This window comes from Dipodomys merriami, unplaced genomic scaffold (assembly GCF_024711535.1).
Source record: "Dipodomys merriami isolate MVZ:Mamm:240054 unplaced genomic scaffold, mDipMer1.0.p SCAF_234, whole genome shotgun sequence".
Classification (NCBI taxonomy): domain Eukaryota; kingdom Metazoa; phylum Chordata; class Mammalia; order Rodentia; family Heteromyidae; genus Dipodomys; species Dipodomys merriami.
Genome location: NW_027203760.1, coordinates 391,444 through 406,504, shown reverse-complemented (window position 1 = coordinate 406,504; position 15,061 = coordinate 391,444). Strand labels below are relative to the sequence as shown.

Sequence of the window (15,061 nt, the reverse complement as noted above, 5' to 3'; positions counted from 1 at the left end):
CAAACCTCAGGAAAAGTTTTTCATAGTAACCTGGCTCTAGACTGACATTTACAATTCCTTTTAGCTATAGAGAGTGCACAATCTCTTCCATATTAAATTAAAATCTATTTAACATCCAAATACCTCACTCTCCCTGGTAATCATCTTCTAATTTACAAACTAGAGTATCTTTCTGGACATGTGTGTATGAACTGAAGATGGATGGAGTCTGCTGGACACAGGGGTGTTCATTTGTTTTCTCCTCGAGTCTCATTCATATTTTTTGTATGTTTTCGTATGTGGAGCACTGGTGCTCATGTCTCAGGATTGGCACAAAAATAAAGAGAAAATGAAAAAAGAGGAACATGGAGGGGAAGTCCCAACAAACGTTTTATGTTTTTGTTTTGTTTTGTTTTGTCATTTATGGGGCAGTGGTGCTCCTTCTAGCTCCCTCAGGAAGCTGAGATCAGGAAGATCTCAGTGGGAGTCCAGCCTTGGAAGGAGGAAAGGCCACAAAAAGCATGTCTCCAAACAGCTAGCCCAAGCCAGAAGTAGAGCTGTGGCTCAACTTTTAGAGCACTACCATGGAGTGAAAATACTGAGGGAACAATGCAACTCAGACCCTGAACAGCGCAACTCAGACCCTGTGCTGAAATCCCAGGAGTAGCAAAAAAAGAAAGAAAGAAAAAAGGAAAGAAAAAAGAGAAAGAGAATGTAGGGCAGATCATAACAAAGTTTTTGTGGATTTTTTTTTGTTGGTGTTTTGTTTTGGCCAGTCCCAGAGCTTGAACTCAGAGCTTCTTTTGCTCAAGTCCAGCACTCTCTCTTCCACATCACCAACACCCCAACAAATTCAACTGAGGCCCTGAGTTCAAATCTCAGGAATTGCAATAAAAAAAAGAAAAAGAAAAAATGAAAAGAAAGAGGATAGAGGGACGTCCAATAAATTTTTTTGTGTTTTTTTTGTTTGTTTATTTTTGTTTGGCCAGGCCTTGGGTTTGAAATTAGGGCCTGGGAAATGTGCCTGAGATTTGTTTGCCCTACGCTGGCATTCTACCATTTCAACTACTTCTGAACTGGGCAACCCAGGCCCTAGGTTCAAATCCCAGGAATGTAAAATGAACGGTGTGGAGGTCACAATAAAAGCTTTACATATTTCACCCCTTTCCAAGTCCTGAAGCATTTTCTCTTTCCCAGTTTTGGGTCTTGTCCTGGGAACTACCTGAGTTTTCTTAGCCCTAGGCTGGCGCACTACCACTTGTCCCAAAGATGAACTGGGCAACTGAGGCCCTGAATTCAAGACCTAGGACTGGCAGGAAACAATAGCCAGGAGGTCTCAACCAACTTTCTATGTTTGCTTTATGTTTTCTCCCCCTTTGCCAGTCATGGGTCATAAAGTGAGGGCCTGGGGATTGTGCCTGACTTTTTTTTTTAGATTTCAGCATTATATAATTTAATTTTTATCATACATGTAAGAAAATAATTTTAAATTAACAGCAATCATATACTACATAAAAGTAAAATTTCTCACTGAAATGTCTGAGTGCAAGTAGAAGGGAAATTCACATTTATCTGATTTTTAATATTTAAATTATTGAAAAGCTTATGCTTTATTAAACAATTAGCACTATCAAAATACACCATCAAAGTACACTATCACATAGCTGTGGTTTCTATGCCTAATAACTTAAATGCATTCATTTTTCAAACTCCTGATGAACTACCTACAATATCAATATTAAGGAATTCTTTAAATTTGTCATATAACACTAACACCAAAACACCCCTGTACCTCGAAGGATGTTGGAGAAGGCCCCACGAAAAAATGCACCAATTCCCTCATGTTGGTATATTTTCATAAAGCCGTCTAAGATTCCTTTATTTTGCCACTGAGACTCACCACTCTCCATCATCATACGTCTTCTAACTGTGTCAAAGGGATAAGAGAGTATTCCAGAACATGTAGTCACAATTTGAGCAATGATAAAGGAGACAAGAAATGGGGTTTCCTTCGGTTTTGGTAACAAGCCCTTAACTGTATCATAAGCTCCAAAGTAAGAGGCTCGGTACACAATAAGGCCCTGAACTGAAACACCAAATCCTTGGTATAAGTCAATAATTCCTTCTGATTTTGCTATGTTCATAATACAGTCACCTAAACCCTTGAACTGTCTCTCTTCAGGACCTTTTCCAATATCAACACCTAAACGGGTTTGGGCAAAATCCAGTGGAAATACTACACATAAGGATATTGCTCCAGCAGCTCCACCAGAAGCCAGATTTGCCAAAAACCACCTCCAGAAATGTTTTTCTTTATTAACTCCCGACATGAAAAGCTGTTTGTATTTGTCCTTGAAAGCAAAATTTAGAGCTTATGTTAGAAAATACCTGATAACATTCACAAATTGCCACGCCAATAACTGAAGAAACCCTGCTCGTGGGGTATCTGTACCAGGCAGTCCAGTTTCTCCCCCTTTTCCAGCTTCTTCTTCCCGGACTCACTCTACATGGTAAAGAGGCATCAGAACCGGCAGTCACAGGGGCCAGGAGAGAAAACGGCTGCAGCTTGGTCCTGGCGGGTGTGCCTGACTTTATTTATTTATTTATTTTTTGCTCAAGACTGATGCTCTACCACTTGACACACAACTGAAACAGGAAACCCAGACCTAAGTTCAAATCCCAGGAATCCAAAAGATAAAGAAAAGGAAATAGGAAAAGAAAAAGTAAAAGAACAGCAGGGAGGTCCTAACAAACATTTTAAGGTTGCTTTTTGAAAAATCATTATTTATTTATTTTGGTGCCTTGAAGTCATGGGCCTGGGAATGGTGTTTAAATTGACTTTGTCTCAGGCTGACACAGTAGCACTTGACACACAGCTGAATGAGATAACCCAGACCCTGAGTTCAAATTCCAGGACTGGCCAAAAAATGGTGAGAAGAACTCAAAAACTAAGTTTTTTGTTTGTTTGTTGTTTCCAGTCCCAGGGCTTGTTCTGTTTCCCAGTCCTATGGCTTGAAGTCCAGGCTTGGAAAAAGTGCCTGAACTTCCTTTGCCATATGCTGGTGCAAGAGAACTTGACCCACAGCTGAACCTGGCAACACAGGTTCTAAGTTCAAGCCCTAGGACATGCAAAAGGAAACAATACCGGGAAAGTGTATGAGTGATTTATTATTGTTGTTGTTGTTATTATTATTAAAAGAATAAATGGCATTTCATTCCTCAAATGAATAACAATGGTCATCCTGTTGGCAGCCAGTCCATACTTATTAACAGATTCTCTGTTTCTCAGAGAACACTATGGTGCCATAAGCCTGAGGGCAGCTGGAGGAGTGTCCCTGGGCTATGCCTGCCTTTGTGCCCTACAATAGCAAGATTGAGCCCTCGTGGTCACCCCCGTTGGATTTGCCTTCCACCCCTGCCTGAGCGGGAGGGCAATTAGAGGCCTCTTCCTCCCTTCCCCTTGCTCACACCCAGGTCTCCGTGACCACTGCCTGTGGTGGTGGGTCCCTTTGGTCTCCATGTCCACTGTGGGACCCATCATGGAGAGACAGAGCCATCAGGTGCTAGGGCTCTGAAGATAAGAGCTTTGTGACCACTGTAGGGAACAGAGATCTGCCATTCTCCTACGCAGGCCAGTGATGGGCCTGTGCTTTGAAGATAAGCATGGAGCATGATGGGGGCCTGTGTGCAAATTCTGGGAAGCCACTACAAGTCAGCATGCTCAAGGATGTCTGAGCTCAAATCTCAAAATATGTGGCCTGGCGGATGAGATGGAGGGTGCGGAGAGGTGGAGAAAACAGAATCATGCATTGCTTCATTTTCTCCTAATGTTTTCATTCTTCCCTGCTCTGTAGACCAGACAGGAGGCTCAGAGAGGGGACGAGACAAGGCAATGGTCATACAGAAATAGTACTGGGATGCTATCAAGTCTGTTGGACTGCAGTGTCTAGCCCCTTCCTTCGGCATAAATTGGTGGTGTGGTCAGAGTCTGGAACTGGCTGTTGGTGCACAGAGCCAACTTTCAAATAACCCCTGTCCTTCCCCAATCTGAGACTGTTTAGAAGTCATCTTCTCTTGCTTTCTCTTCCTTTTCTACATGAGGCTACAAGGGCCTGTGGACTCAGTCACTTTTCTGGGTTCCAATCTTCCCTTAGCATCTGTAAATTTATGAAGCCTTCATATATTCATAATGGAATTTCACCAGCTTAAACTTCTAAAGTCAAGACTCTGATGACCCCTGCCTCAGCTTGTAATTACCATGAAGGAGCGTGGGCCTAGCATTGCCCAGATCTTGCATATTTATGTGCTGGTCCTCAGGCTTGAACTCAAGTCCTGGACTCTATCCCTAAGCTTTTTTACTCAAAGGTAACACTCTACCACTTGAATGACAGATTTACTGCTGGCTTATTTGTGGTTAACTAGAGATAAGAGTCTCATAGACTGTCTTACCCTGGCTGGCTTCAAACCTCTGTCCTATATCTCAGCCTCCTGAGTAGCTAGGATTATGGTGTGGACCACTGGCATCCAGGAGATCTTGGAAATTTTAAGAGAAGTTAGAATTGTTGCCGGGCACCGGTGGCTCACACCTATAATCCTAGCTACTCAGGAAGCTGAGAATCTGAGGATAAAAATTCAAAGCTAGCTCAGGCTGGAAAAGTCTCTAAGACTGTTATCTCTAATAAACTTCTCACAAAAAGCCATAAGTCATGATGTAACTCAAGTGTTAGAGCATCAGCCTTGAGCACAAAGAGGCTCAATGACAGTACCCAGGTCCTGAGGCCCAGGACTGGCAAAAGAAAACTTGTAGATGATGGGTTTATGAACTTGTTCTTGTTCTTGCTTAGCTCACTTGCTGATGGCTGGTACTCTAACACTTGAGTCATGTTTCTAGTCCAGCATTTTTGCCTCTAATTGGAGATGTGCTTCTTGTGGACTTATCTGCCTGAGCTGGATTTAAACACCAATCCTCCAGATCCAAAGCTCCTGAGATGTTAAGATACAGATATGAACCATTGGTGTTGGGTTAGGAAGTGTAAATGTTTATATTAAATACATGTTTTAAAATGGCTCATGCCTGAAATCCTAGCTACTCAAGAGGCTGAGATGTGAGGATTGTGGTTGGAAGCCAGCTTAGGGTAGGAAAGTCTATGAGACTCTTATTTCGATTTAACTAACAAAAACCCCAGAAAGGTGGAGGTATGGTTCAAGTGGTAGATTGTTAACCATGAACATAAAAGCTCATGGCCCTCAGTTCAAGCCTCAAGAGTAGCCCAATCAAAAAGATGAAAAAGATTTACTTCCATGTTACAGAACAGGATGAAAACAAAGCTACTGATTCTGGCATAATTTTAATTAGCCCGGCTGAAAATGATTCCACATAATCTATCCATTATCTGAAATTCACGCACATCATGGAAAATTTCACAGTTGGAAGAAAAGAATAGGAAAATCTGTATGTATATGGTGTGATCTCCAGGATGGTTTATATAAGAAAAGCAAGGTGTAGACCAATGCATTGAAAATTGCTATTCAAACTTGAAGCTGAAGCCAGAATGCATGTTTGAAGCATACTGCACTATCTGCCTTTTGCTTAGAGGGTAGGGGAGAGAGAGAGAGAGAGAGAGAGAGAGAGAGAGAGAGAGAGAGAGAGAGAGAGAGAGAGAGAGAGAGAGAGAGAGAGAGAGAGAGAGAGAGAGAGAGAGAGAGAGAGAGAGAGAGAGAGAGAATATTCAGTAACAAGGGATAAGAGGGTCATTGGCTAAACCAGTGTCTCCCATGGTGAAAAGCCCAAGTGAGTTAGCATAATGGAACTTTTCCTGAATATTGAACTTAGATTCCAGCAGTACTGAGTTCTAATACTAGATCTGCTCCTAACAGCCATAATGACTTTTTCCCTTGCTGCTACCTAACACAATTGTTATACATGGATTGATTTATGTGAGACTGGGATCCATTTGCCTGCCCATCATTGAATCCTAGCACCTGCTAAAAAGCCTGGTGTGTGATAGGTTGGTTTGTGGAAAAACAACCTTCTTTGTTTGTTTTTGTGCTAGGGCCTTGCTTCTTTCACTTGGCTTTTTCTGCTCAATACTGGCTCTCTACCACTTGAGCCACAGTTCCATTTCTGATATTTTGGCAGTGATTGGAGATGAGTTCAATGGACTATTCTGCCCAGGCTGGCTTTGAACCTCGATCCTCAGATCTCAGCCTCCCAAGTAGTTTAGGATTACAGCCGTGCGCACCACACACACACACACACACACACACACACACACACACACACACACACACACACACACACACACACACAGAACCCTAAATGCAATTTGTAAATAAATGATAGTAATTCTTAAAAGTGTGTGTGTACTTTTAACACTGGCTTGCTTAAAATAAGTATGACATGCCATAAAAGGAAAATTAGATAGCCAGCAAAAAAAGTTATGTACCCCATAAAAAGATCAGTGGTTGCCACAGGTAGGGTTTGGGAAGGAGGAAGAGGAATAAAGAGAGAAGAATAGAAAGGATTTTTTGTTGTTGTTGTTGTTGATCATGGGGCTTGAACTCAGAGCCCTGTCTGGTTTTTTGGTGTTTAATTAGAGATATCTGTCTTACAAACTTTCCTGACTGGGCTAGCTTTAGACTAGTAGCTGGGATTACAGGTGTAAGCCAGTCCCACTGGGAATTATATGTGAGAGCCACAACCACCTGGCTGCAAAGATTTTTTCTTTTAGGGCAGTGAAACTCTATACAATTCTGCAATGGTGAACATGTCATTACACAATTGTCCAAAGCCAATGAATGCACAACACTAAGTGTGAACCCAAATGTTCACTATAAAGCTCTGGATAATAACATGTTAAGTAGTGTAGTTAATAATGTAGTGAGATAAGAATCTCTCAGACACTCAGTGTTAGTGACTCAAGCCTGTAATCTTAGCTACTCAGGAGGCTGAGATCTGAGGATCAGGGTTCAAAGCCTGCCAGAGCAGGAAAGTCAGTGAGTCTCTTCAATTGATCACAGAAAAGACCAGAAGTAGCTTTCATCAATGTTAGCATGCATTCTTTCATGAGTGTGTGTGGGCGGAGGGGTAGAGGAATATAAAACATTTAAGTACCTTCTCCATTTGGTTGGGAACTTAAAATTGCTCTAAAAAATAAAGGCTACTAAAACCAAACAAGAAATAGCAAAATGTGCACATGGTCCTCCTCGTGAGGCTTACAGCCCAATGGGAAAGCCCAATGTCAAGTGTTACACAGCAGCCATTAATGGTGTGTCCTTGAGCAAGCAAGCCAATGTTAAAAGTACGCACAGCAGGGTGTGGTGGCTCATGGCTTTAATCCTAACTACTCAGGAGCCTCTGGTTGGAGGATCTTGGTTTGAACCTGGTCTAGACAAGAAAGTCCAAGAGACTCTTATCTGCAAATAAGCATACATACACACACTCACTCACACACACACACACACACACACACACACACACACACACACACACACACGTGCACGCACGCCATCAATGGAGCTGTGGCTCAAGTAATAGAGTGCTAGCTGTAAGTGCGTTCATGCACATACACACACCCACACACTCACACAGACTCACACACAAAAAAAAACCATAAGAAGTGGGGGAGGGGAGATTTTCTTTTGTTCAAGGAGATCAGGTATCTCTGGGAATGTGTCAGTTGAGCTTGGTGAGCCCCAAGAGAGGAGGAGGACTCACTGGAGATCCAGAAGACACGTTTTTTCAGGCTTGCTTTTGGCTAAACAGATCTCTCTGTTTCAAGCCTGGAAATCACACCATTATACTCCTCCTTACTTAGTAGATAAGGAAATGGGGGCTAAAGATTTCTGATGATTAGGTGGGAAACTGGAGACACAGTCTGTGAATAAGCAGTTTGTTAAACAATATTAAAAACAAGCTAAGCACTGGTTACTCATGCCTGTCATCAAAGTGACTCAGGAGGCTGAGATCTGAGGATTGTGGTTCAAAGTCAGTCTGGGCAAAAATCATTATCTTCGATTAACCAGTTAAATAACGACAGCAATGAAAAGCCAGACATGGAGGTGTGGCTAAAGTGGTTGAGCAGAAAACTAAGTAAGAGAGCAAGCCCTAGTACCAGCACACACATACACACAATCAATCAACCAATCAATCATTAATCAATAAAATATGTTAAAAACATGTTGATCCATATACAAGTGCCTCTAGCCTGGTGGATCCATTCTTCTTTCACAACCCTTGGCTCAAGGCTTTGGCCTCATTAGCTTGAGGTCCCATGGTGAAAGGCACCCGGTTGGTTCAGCATGCACCAGTCAGCGCCCAACAACTCAACTCCTACACTTTTTCACTGCTCTCCCAGTAAGGGAGCAGGGGCAGAGCAGGATGCACCATTGCGGCTCAGGAGGGGGGAGACCTAACGTCGGATGTCAGGGTCGCCCTGGGTAGACTGAAACCCTTCTGAAAAGATGGAGGTCGACATCCACAGGTGTGTGCTAGGAAGTCTGTAAGAGGGTGTTGCAGGCCTGGTGGCTCCACTGTGCCCGACATTGGTGTTGGAGGCGGAGAGACTTCCCCCCCATGGCGATGACTTAATGGTAGCATCCTGCTCCCTGGCCAGCGAATGGTGGAAGTGCAGCAAAGTTGGAGCTGGGCTGGCATCTCGGCCCTTGTGCTCCTGGAGCTGCTGCTGCCCTGCCAGGTGGACGCACACATGGGCACAGAGTCTGGAGCGGGCTGCGCGAAGGTGCTGGCAGGCGCGGTGAGGCAAGGAGAAGCGGCTTCTGCAAGCAGTGGCTCTGGTACTGGGAGGCCCTGGTCTTCCTGCCCAACATGGGGCTGTGTGGGCTCTGTCGGCAGCCGGATGGCATCCCTGGGAGGTCGGGGCGGCAGCAGTCCCCTCGGTGGGACAGGTGAGTGCCTTGGGTATGGTGGGGCTAGGTATGCTCCCGTCCCCCTCCTCCCTTCTCTGGTTTTACTTCAGACCTTCGGCTCCTTCTCTCTCCTCCTCCTCCTGTTGGTGTCCTCCAAGGCAGCCCCTGAAGAGTCTGCCCTTCTTTCTATCCCCCCCCCCCAGATGGGGTAAATTGAGGCTCTGAGGACAGGGATTTGCCCACTCGGCAGAGTCAGAATTAGAACCCAGGGCCCTTAGTGCCCATTATGGGACTCTTATTTTTATATTCCATACTTTACAGTTTGTCTGTCTTTCCGTTGCCCTCTCCTGTTGTCTCACCTGGTCCAGCGTTCTTTTTCTGGGTAGTACCCTCTTTGCACATGCCGGTATCACCAGGGTGTGAGGCTTTCTGTAGGACCGGTTTGCCCATCACTTCTGCTCCCCTCCCTCACCCCCATCTGCTGATCCTGATGTATTTACTAAGGTCATTCCCTTTCACGTTTTGCCATTTGCACAGGGACCTCTGGAACTCTCTGCCCCTTTTCCCTATTCCTTCGTCCTATTTTTATCTCAGGTCCTGTGAATTCCTTGGGGAGTGAGTGCAAAGATCCTCTTGGAGCTTCCAGTCCCTTGGATGGGGTGAAAGGTGAATTTCTGGTTCTTGAGGAACGTGCCACATTTGACCTCCCGGAGAATAGAGGTGTCCAGGTGGAGGGATCCCCAAAAATGTCCCAGAGCTCTGTCCCCTGAGGGCAGAATGCCACATACCTTCCTTCTCTACTTCTTTCTGATAAGATGTGATATTTTTTGCAGCCCAAACTGTGATAATAATTGTTTTTGCCTCTTTGAAACTCACTCATGTCTCATGTATCTGTACATGTATATGGACTAAATTGGCATTTTTCTTCATGTGCATGTGTGTGCATGCTCAGATCGTGGCTCTTGAACTCAGGCTTTGGGTGCTGTCCTTTAGTTGTTTTTCACTCATGGCTGGTACTCTACCACCTAATCCACAACTCCACTTATGGCTTTTTGGTGGTTCATTAGAAATAAGAATCTTACAGGCTTTCCTGGGTGGACTGGCTTACAACCAGGATTCTTAGATCTCAGCCTCCTGAGTAGCTAGGATTACAGGCATGAGTTTCCAGCTGCTGGCTTGGATTTCTGCTCAATCACATCACTCTACCTCTCTCATCTCCTGGCAAATCTATGCATGCTTGAATTGCTTTGTATATTGGGACATTTAAGATTTGCTTAGGGGATTTTTGTAGTCCCATGGGAAGTGGGTAATGTTCATATCAGGGTCAGAATTGACTGTTGGCTGCCCTCACGGGAAGAGGCTGACTTTTTGAGGTTGATGGGTTTTCCTTTCTCCTCAGTGTCAGGCTGCTGCCTGACCATTCTGGTATCTTGAGCACAGACAGTTCTTTGCCACAAAGTAGATCAATTGGAGTTTAACAATTACTCTAGTTAATTGTTGCAAACCATCCAAGAGGAGTTGACTTGATCATTATGGTACACCTTAACTGTTCAGAAACTGAGGAAAGTTAGCAATGGCCTTTCTTAAACCCTGAGTTCAAACCCTGATAGCCAGCCTAGCCTTTTCCCCCTTAAATACTGTGTCTTGTATGTTTTTCTTTCTTGAAATCTCCTTCAATTCCTATCCTGTACCAGTATCAGGGTGAAGAGGCCAGGGCTGTGTTTGGCTTTGTCATTAACTTGCTGTATGTGGTTATCATCCACCAACTCCACTCTTGGATCAGTTGCCAGCATTCTGTGATGTGATTAGTGAGTGCACACAGGGTTACTGCCTTTTCCTGGGTTTTTGTCTTTGACAGCCTCCCTAGGTTCAGGGGTTCTATATCGGCAAAGCCCCAGGCAAAGGGGGTGTGTCCTGCCCAAGTGCACGTCTCCTGCGGAATAGCTGTGACCAGGTCTAAAAGAGTTCTTGACAGTCTGTCGTTGCCTAAAGAAAGTTGTCATATTTCAGTTAAGGCAGGTGCCAAAGAAGTTCTGGTTTTCATTTCCTATAGACCTAGATGTGTAGAGAGAAGGTCAAGGTAAACTGCCAGTTTGGCCTGAGCTTCCAAAGAAAATTACTCACATATACAAGAAGGTATTGATTGAATAAAGCAGCCTTTGGGGCAGAAAGAGTGGAGAGCAACAGCTGGATGGATGTTCCTTGGAACACTGACCTGCAGTGTGTGGATAGCGCATGGGGCAGTTTTAATTCTAGTTTAATTTCATTTTCTCTGAAATAGCATAAAGAGGAGAAGGAAATGGTGAATGGGATTGGTGTTTCAAGTCTTGTCAACTGGCTGTTCTTCCCTTACAGAAAATTTCTCCTTCCTGGGTGCAGCAGAAGAGCTCTTTTGCAATGATAGGCTTTTCTAGTGCTATAGGATGCAGCATTCAGCTGCAGCCTTTCAGGAAGATCCTGCCAAATTTCCACACAGCCCTTTTGTGTTCTACTCTCTTTGCAGAGGCAGAGCCCTGGGCTTGGCCTTCCCAGTTACTTCCTTGTTTGAATGGCAGCTGGCCTTGAAGGAAGAGGCTGACTTTCTTCCAGTCCTCATTCCACACTATCCTGAGCATGCATGTAACACATCAGGCTGCTGTCTGGGAAATCTGCTATGTGGAGCACTCTGCGCTCTTATGAAGGGTTGAACAGCTGGTTCTAAGCTCAGTCTGTTACTCTGGTAATTGTTGAGAACTTTTCCACAGTACCTCCTCATTGATCTTCCTGGCAGAAGTAACCACAGAGCCTCTGGAAGGAAGTCTTAACAGGACTTTTGTCTAAAAGAAAATTAGGTTCCTTGTGGATTTGAGAGAAGTTTATCTGAGGGCAACATATCCATTATTTGAACAGTCCTCTTAACTCTTTGATTCCTCCATTGAAGATTAAAAGAGCATTTAGCTGTCATCTGCTAGAATGTAAGTCACAGAACTGCCACCCAGTTCATCCTCAGTGTATCTCTGGAACTGGGCAAGACATCTGATTTATAAAGGACACATAATGCTTCTAGGGTTTCTGAATTCATGTGGTCAGACAGCTAGCTTCTCATAAAGCTGCAAACCAAGTAGGAAAGCCAGCCATGTAAAGAAATACCTCGAGGTGAACTTGGTTAACTGGAAATAAGTCCTGTACCAGTTAATTGCTCCTAATGATGTTTCAGCTGTATGAGCCACTTGTGTGCATGTCTTTTGTATTTTGCGTATACCTGACCTTCTGCATCTTGTACTTGGATCATAGACAGAAAGATAAAGACTTGAATGAGACTTTTGCTTCTCCAACAACCACAATGGCATGGGGAATGGAGGTAGTTTTGTAGCCTTTGTAGCATGTACAATTCAATGGGGAAAGGATGTAGCCTCTTGTAGTTCCTGTTGCCAAGAAGTGCATCGTGGCCTCAATAGGTGAAGATGTCTTGACATATTGTGTTTTTAAAGTACATAGCACATGGTGTAACACTTGGAAAAATGGATTTTTGTTGAGTGAGTGTTAAAGTGGGAGGGAGGTGCTTGAGAAGTCACTAGTCCATTATGGAAACAGGCAGCAAAAGGCAAATCACTTACTCGAGTTCTCACAGGAGGAATGCAGACATGAACACAGTGCTCTTCAAGTCATCTGTGTTCTGCTGCAAAGACTTTCTCTTGTGAGTCAAATTTTCATGCTGCAGTTTTGGTAGCCAGTACTTAATTACACCATTTGGTGCTGGAACCTCTCCACCCAACACACACACACACACACACACACACACACACACACACACACACACACACTACCTGTTGTGTGTGTGTGTGTGTATGTGTGAGTGTGTCTGTGTGTGTATGTGCCCACATGTGTGCCTGTCCTGGAGCTTGTACTCAGGGCTTGGGTGCTGTCCCTGAGCTGTTTTTGCTCAATGCCAGTGCTGTACCATATGAGCCACATCTCTGTTTCCCAGTGGGTTCCCTCCCACTTTTAGTATTTAATTGGACATCAGAGTTTCATGGTCTTGTTACATGGGCTGCCTTTGAACCATGCATGATCATTAGATCTTAGCCTCCTGAGGAGCTAGTGATACCTGACATTTTCGCAGATCCAGTTTTGTAAATTTTCTTTCCAGCCTTTTTACTTTATTTTATTTTCGGTGGTACTGAAGTTTGAATTCAGTGCCATGCATTTGCTCACTTGCTTGCTTGGCCAGGCTCTACCACTTCATCCACACCTCCAGCTTGCAGATTCTCTCCCCCGCTCTCTTTCTCTCTGTTTTTTTTTTTTTTTTTGGTAGGTCGTAGGGCTTGAACTTTGCGCTTGGGTGCTGTCCCTCAGCTCTTCAGCTTAAGGCAAGTGCTCTACCACTTGAGTCATAGCGCTACTTCTGGTTTTCTGGTGGTTTATTGGAGTTAAGATTTTCATGGACTTTACTGCCCAGCCTGGCTTTGAATGGCGATCCTCAGACCTCAACCTCTTGAGTAGCTAGGATTACAGGTGTGAGCCACTGGCACCCGGCTTCTGGTTATTTATTTATTTATTGGGGGGGGTCTGGTCGTGAGGCCTGAACTATGGGCCTGGGCGCTGTCCCTCAGCTCTTCAGCTCAAGGCTAGCGCTCTACCACTTGAGCCACAGCGCCACTTCTGGCTTTTTTCTTTTTGCTTATGTAGTGCTGAGGAATCAAACCCAGGGCCTCAGGCATGCAAGGCAAGCGCTCTACCACTGAGCAACCTTCTCAGCCCCTCTTGTTATTTTTATATGTATTTTATTGTACAAATATTGTATAGAGAGTTTATAGGTACATGAGTATGGTAATGAGTACATTTCCTATTGAGAATTATTTTTACCTCCTCCTTTGTTTATCCCCTACCTTCCCTTCCCTCCCCACCTCCCTCAGCTCCTCCTCCACCTCCCTCAACCCCCCCTCCCAGCGAAGTTGTGTCTTCTACATCTCATTGTTACAATGGGTCAACCTGTATCCTTATTTAAGCATTTTATTATTTCCTTTCCCTCCCCAAATTACAAAAATATATTTATGAGATTCAGGGCACTGGAATCAAATACAGTGCAAACAGGGAGGAGAACAAAAAATATTACATTATAAATATGTTATAAACAATAGCAAGAAAGGAAAAACCACTTTGTCCCAATCTTGGGGTTCCTTTTGCTTAACATCATCTTATATGGTCATATATACTTAGCTTTTGACCTTTCCTGCTTGTCCTAGACATATACTAGTTATTGTAAATAAGGGAAACCATAGGACCTATGTGTCTTTGGGCCTGGCTTACTTCACTTAATAAATTTTTTCCAAGTCTTTCCATTTCCTAACAAATGGGGCAATGTCATTCTTTCTAATGGAGGCATAGAATTCCACTCTCTCTCTCTCTCTGCCCCCCCTATATATATCATATTTTCTTGATCCATTCATCTACTGAGTGGTGTAGAGAGCTGCGTGCAGCCGCACCTGGCAGATGGCGCCGGCTTCTGCCCTCTGCCTTCCTGATGGCGAGTGCTCTCTGTGGTAAACAACTCCTTATATGGCTAAGGCAAAGAATCTGGCTTGCTTCCACGCACCTGAACCTATTGGTGGTTCCCACGTGGCGTATCAGGGTTGGCTACCCAGCGGGTACTTAAGGCTGTGGGGAATTCTCCCCGGGGTGGGGGTCAGAAGATTGCTCAAAGGTCCTGAATAAACTGCAGAGAGAAGAGCTCGGTGTCCCGTCTTCCTTGGTGGTCGAGGCGGTAGCGACAGAGGGGCATCTGGGTTGGTTCCATATTTTAGCTATGTAAATAATGCTGCGATAAACATAGTTGTGCTGGTTTGCTGGTTAATTTTTAAGATCAGGGTTCATGAATGTTTCTGCCCTTGCTAGCCTTTTTTTTTTTTTTTTTTGTCGGTTGTGGGGCTTGAACTCTGGGCCTGAGCGCTGTCCCTCAGCTCTTCAGGTCAAGGCTAGCACTCTACCACTTGGGCTACAGTGCCACTTCCTGTTTTCTGGTGGTTTATTGGAGATAAGTTTCACGGACTTTCCTGCCTGGGCTGGTTTTGAACTGTGATCCTCAGATCTCAAGCTCCTGAGTAGCTAGGATTACAGGTGTGGGCCACTGGCGCCCGGCTTCCTTGCTAGCCTTAAACTGTGTCCTCCTGCTCTCAGTCACCTGAGTTGCTAGAATTATAGGCACTTGGCTTATATTTTTTTTTTTAAATTTGGT

The 15,061-nt window shown here is 44.3% G+C and overlaps 1 pseudogene; it reads right to left on the bottom strand.

Moving 5' to 3' along the window:
* Window positions 1–1,683: 1,683 nt before the first annotated feature.
* On the bottom strand, window positions 1,684–8,524 carry LOC138835372 (ADP/ATP translocase 4 pseudogene; annotated as a pseudogene).
* Between the last annotated feature and the right edge of the window lie 6,537 nt (window positions 8,525–15,061).